A 6,000-nucleotide genomic window follows, 5' to 3' on the forward strand; every position below is an offset into this window, starting at 1 on the left:
AGGACGGGGTGATGTTTCAGTCTAAACAGGAAATAAGGGTTGAGACTCAAATTAGGGTTAGGGTTGGGGACACTAGGCTTCCCAGGAAGGAACCAGCGTCTTGGTGAAGCATAGATTGGTCAAACAGACTGAGTGAGCCATTGGAGGATAACATACTGCCCATTAGTACAGCTTGTGGACAGGGACATGTTTCAGTCCCAAGAGGAAATTAGGGTTCAGACCCAACTTAGGGTTAGGGGTCAGGAGACTTGGCTTCCCAGAATGGAAACAGGGTGTTGCTGAAGCCAAGCATGGTGAAACAGACTGAGAGGGCCAAAGGAATGGTGTGCCTGCCTTCTTTTAGTGCGACCTGTGGATGGGGGTTTGTGACAGTTGCACAAGTAAATTAGGGTTAAGACTCAAGTTAGGGTTAGGGTTCGGGAGACTTGGCTTCCCTGGATTGAACCAGGGCCTCGGAAAAGACAAGCATGTAGAAATAGGATAAGTGGGCCTGCAGGATGGGTTCCCTCCTGTCTTTTAGTACACCGCGTGGACGAGGGGATGTTTCATTCCCAAAATAAAGTAGGGTACAAACCCAAGTTAGTGTTAGGGTTGGGGAAACTGGGCCTCCTAGGTAAGAAACAGGTTCTTGGTGAAGCCTAGCTTGGTGAATCAGCCTGAGGGGGACATCAAGATGTCTTCCATACTGACATTTGGTACACTCTGTGGACGGCGGTATGTTTCAGTCCAAAGAGGAAATTAGGGTTGAGACTCAAATTAGGGTTAGGGTTGGTGAGACTTGGCTTCCCAGGATGGAACCAGGGCCTCTGTAAAGCCAAGCGTGTTGAAACAGATTGAGTGGCCCAACAGGATGTGTTCCCTCCTGTCTTTTAGTACACCGCGTGGACTGGGGGATGTTAAATTTGCTCTAGAAAATTTGGGTAAAAACCCAAGTTAGGGTTAGGGTTGGGGAGACTTGGCTTCCGAGGAGGGAACCAGGGTCTTGGGGAAGACTAGCTTGGTGAAACGAACTGAGCAGGTCATCAGAAAGGGGTGCCGAACGTCTTTTAGTACAACGTGAGGACGGGGCGATGTTTCAGTCTAAACAGGAAATCAGGGTTGAGACTCAAATTAGGGTTAGGGTTGGGGACACTAGGCTTCCCAGGAAGGAACCAGCGTCTTGGTAAAGCCTAGATTGGTCAACCAGACTGAGTGAGCCATTGGAGGATAACATACTGCCCGTTAGTACAGCTTGTGGACAGGGACATGTTTCAGTCCCGAGAGGAAATTAGGGTTAAGACCCAACTGAGGGTTAGGGGTCAGGAGACTTGGCTTCCCAGAATGGAAACAGGGTGTTGCTGAAGCCAAGCATGGTGAAACAGCCTGAGAGGGCCAAAGGAATGGTATGCCTGCCGTCTTTTAGTACAACCTGTGGATGGGGGTTTGTTACAGTTGCACAAGTAAATTAGGGTTAAGACTCAAGTTAGGGTTAGGGTTCGGGAGACTTGGCTTCCCTGGAGTGAACCAGGGCATCAGAAGAGCCAAGCATGTAGAAATAGGATAAGTGGGCCTTCCGGATGGGTTGCCTCCTGCCTTTTAGTACACCGCGTGGACGAGGGGATGTTTCATTCCCAAAATAAAGTAGGGTAAAAACCCAAGTTAGGGTTAGGGTTGGGGAAACTGGGCTTCCTAGGTAAGAAACGGGTTCTTGGTGAAGCCTAGCTTGGTGAATCAGCCTGAGGGGGACATCAAGATGTCTTCCATACTGACATTTGGTACACTCTGTGGACGGCGGTATGTTTCAGTCCAAAGAGGAAATTAGGGTTGAGACTCAAATTAGGGTTAGGGTTGGTGAGACTTGGCTTCCCAGGATGGAACCAGGGCGTCTGTAAAGCCAAGCGTGTTGAAACAGATTGAGTGGCCCAACAGGATGTGTTCCCTCCTGTCTTTTAGTACACCGCGTGGACTGGGGGATGTTAAATTTGCTCTAGAAAATTTGGGTAAAAACCCAAGTTAGGGTTAGGGTTGGGGAGACTTGGCTTCCGAGGAGGGAACCAGGGTCTTGGGGAAGACTAGCTTGGTGAAACGAACTGAGCAGGTCATCAGAAAGGGGTGCCGAATGTCTTTTAGTACAACGTGAGGACGGGGCGATGTTTCAGTCTAAACAGGAAATCAGGGTTGAGACTCAAATTAGGGTTAGGGTTGGGGACACTAGGCTTCCCAGGAAGGAACCAGCGTCTTGGTAAAGCCTAGATTGGTCAAACAGACTGAGTGAGCCATTGGAGGATAACATACTGCCCGTTAGTACAGCTTGTGGACAGGGACATGTTTCAGTCCCGAGAGGAAATTAGGGTTAAGACCCAACTGAGGGTTAGGGGTCAGGAGACTTGGCTTCCCAGAATGGAAACAGGGTGTTGCTGAAGCCAAGCATGGTGAAACAGCCTGAGAGGGAAAAAGGAATGGTATGCGTGCCGTCTTTTAGTACAACCTGTGGATGGGGGTTTGTGACAGTTGCACAAGTAAATTAGGGTTAAGACTCAAGTTAGGGTTAGGGTTCGGGAGACTTGGCTTCCCTGGAGTGAACCAGGGCCTCAAAAGAGCCAAGCATGTAGAAATAGGATAAGTGGGCCTTCCGGATGGGTTGCCTCCTGCCTTTTAGTACACCGCGTGGACGAGGGGATGTTTCATTCCCAAAATAAAGTAGGGTAAAAACCCAAGTTAGGGTTAGGGTTGGGGAAACTGGGCTTCCTAGGTAAGAAACGGGTTCTTGGTGAAGCCTAGCTAGGTGAATCAGCCTGAGGGGGACATCAAGATGTCTTCCATACTGACATTTGGTACACTCTGTGGACGGCGGTATGTTTCAGTCCAAAGAGGAAATTAGGGTTGAGACTCAAATTAGGGTTAGGGTTGGTGAGACTTGGCTTCCCAGGATGGAACCAGGGCCTCTGTAAAGCCAAGCGTGTTGAAACAGATTGAGTGGCCCAACAGGATGTGTTCCCTCCTGTCTTTTAGTACACCGCGTGGACTGGGGGATGTTAAATTTGCTCTAGAAAATTTGGTAAAAACCCAAGTTAGGGTTAGGGTTGGGGAGACTTGGCTTCCGAGGAGGGAACCAGGGTCTTGGGGAAGACTAGCTTGGTGAAACGAACTGAGCAGGTCATCAGAAAGGGGTGCCGAACGTCTTTTAGTACAACGTGAGGACGGGGCGATGTTTCAGTCTAAACAGGAAATCAGGGTTGAGACTCAAATTAGGGTTAGGGCTGGGGACACTAGGCTTCCCAGGAAGGAACCAGCGTCTTGGTAAAGCCTAGATTGGTCAAACAGACTGAGTGAGCCATTGGAGGATAACATACTGCCCGTTAGTACAGCTTGTGGACAGGGACATGTTTCAGTCCCGAGAGGAAATTAGGGTTAAGACCCAACTGAGGGTTAGGGGTCAGGAGACTTGGCTTCCCAGAATGGAAACAGGGTGTTGCTGAAGCCAAGCATGGTGAAACAGACTGAGAGGGCCAAAGGAATGGTGTGCCTGCCTTCTTTTAGTGCGACCTGTGGATGGGGGTTTGTGACAGTTGCACAAGTAAATTAGGGTTAAGACTCAAGTTAGGGTTAGGGTTCGGGAGACTTGGCTTCCCTGGATTGAACCAGGGCCTCGGAAAAGCCAAGCATGCAGAAATAGGATAAGTGGGCCTTCCGGATGGGTTGCCTCCTGTCTTTTAGTACACCGCGTGGACGAGGGGATGTTTCATTCCCAAAATAAAGTAGGGTAAAAACCCAAGTTAGGGTTAGGGTTGGGGAAACTGGGCTTCCTAGGTAAGAAACGGGTTCTTGGTGAAGCCTAGCTTGGTGAATCAGCCTGAGGGGGACATCAAGATGTCTTCCATACTGACATTTGGTACACTCTGTGGACGGCGGTATGTTTCAGTCCAAAGAGGAAATTAGGGTTGAGACTCAAATTAGGGTGAGGGTTGGCGAGACTTGGCTTCCCAGGATGGAACCAGGGCGTCTGTAAAGCCAAGCATGTTGAAACAGATTGAGTGGCCCAACAGGATGTATTCCCTCCTGTCTTTTAGTACACTGCGTGGACTGGGGGATGTTAAAGTTCCTCTGGAAAATTTGGGTAAAAACCCAAGTTAGGGTTAGGGTTGGGGAGACTTGGCTTCCGAGGAGGGAACCAGGGTCTTGGGGAAGACTAGCTTGGTGAAACGAACTGAGCAGGTCATCAGAAAGGGGTGCCGACCGTCTTTTAGTACAACGTGAGGACGGGGTGATGTTTCAGTCTAAACAGGAAATAAGGGTTGAGACTCAAATTAGGGTTAGGGTTGGGGACACTAGGCTTCCCAGGAAGGATACAGCGTCTTAGTGAAGCCTAGATTGGTCAAACAGACTGAGTGAGCCATTGGAGGATAACATACTGCCCATTAGTACAGCTTGTGGACAGGGACATGTTTCAGTCCCAAGAGGAAATTAGGGTTCAGACTCATCTTTGGGTTAGGGGTCAGGAGACTTGGCTTCCCAGAATGGAAACAGGGTGTTGCTGAAGCCAAGCATGGTGAAACAGACTGAGAGGGTCAAAGGAATGGTGTGCCTGCCGTCTTTTAGTACAACCTGTGGATGGGGGTTTGTGACAGTTGCACAAGTAAATTAGGGTTAAGACTCAAGTTAGGGTTAGGGTTCGGGAGATTTGGCTTCCCTGGAGTGAACCAGGGCCTCGGAAAAGCCAAGCATGCAGAAATAGGATAAGTGGGCCTGCAGGATGGGTTGCCTCCTGTCTTTTAGTACACCGCGTGGACGAGGGGATGTTTCATTCCCAAAATAAAGTAGGGTAAAAACCCAAGTTAGGGTTAGGGTTGGGGAAACTGGGCTTCCTAGGTAAGAAACGGGTTCTTGGTGAAGCCTAGCTTGGTGAATCAGCCTGAGGGGGACATCAAGATGTCTTCCATACTGACATTTGGTACCCTCTGTGGACGGCGGTATGTTTCAGTCCAAAGAGGAAATTAGGGTTGAGACTCAAATTAGGGTGAGGGCTGGCGAGACTTGGCTTCCCAGGATGGAACCAGGGCGTCTGTAAAGCCAAGCATGTTGAAACAGATTGAGTGGCCCAACAGGATGTGTTCCCTCCTGTCTTTTAGTACACTGCGTGGACTGGGGGATGTTAAAGTTCCTCTGGAAAATTTGGGTAAAAACCCAAGTTAGGGTTAGGGTTGGGGAGACTTGGCTTCCGAGGAGGGAACCAGGGTCTTGGGGAAGACTAGCTTGGTGAAACGAACTGAGCAGGTCATCAGAAAGGGGTGCCGACCGTCTTTTAGTACAACGTGAGGACGGGGTGATGTTTCAGTCTAAACAGGAAATAAGGGTTGAGACTCAAATTAGGGTTAGGGTTGGGGACACTAGGCTTCCCAGGAAGGAACCAGCGTCTTGGTGAAGCCTAGATTGGTCAAACAGACTGAGTGAGCCATTGGAGGATAACATACTGCCCATTAGTACAGCTTGTGGACAGGGACATGTTTCAGTCCCAAGAGGAAATTAGGGTTCAGACTCATCTTTGGGTTAGGGGTCAGGAGACTTGGCTTCCCAGAATTGAAACAGGTTGTTGCTGAAGCCAAGCATGGTGAAACAGACTGAGAGGGCCAAAGGAATGGTGTGCCTGCCGTCTTTTAGTACAACCTGTGGATGGGGGTTTGTGACAGCTGCACAAGTAAATTAGGGTTAAGACTCAAGTTAGGGTTAGGGTTCGGGAGACTTGGCTTCCCTGGATTGAACCAGGGCCTCGGAAAAGCCAAGCATGCAGAAATAGGATAAGTGGGCCTTCCGGATGGGATATCTCCTGTCTTTTAGTACACCGCGTGGACGAGGGGATGTTTCATTCCCAAAATAAAGTAGGGTACAAACCCAAGTTAGGGTTAGGGTTGGGGAAACTGGGCTTCCTAGGTAAGAAACGGGTTCTTGGTGAAGCCTAGCTTGGTGAATCAGCCTGAGGGGGACATCAAGATGTCTACCATACTGACATTTGGTACACTCTGT

Source organism: Heloderma suspectum, chromosome 1 (assembly GCF_057233095.1).
Source record: "Heloderma suspectum isolate Gila_16-S chromosome 1, 16-S_ref, whole genome shotgun sequence".
NCBI classification, from domain to species: Eukaryota; Metazoa; Chordata; class Lepidosauria; order Squamata; family Helodermatidae; genus Heloderma; species Heloderma suspectum.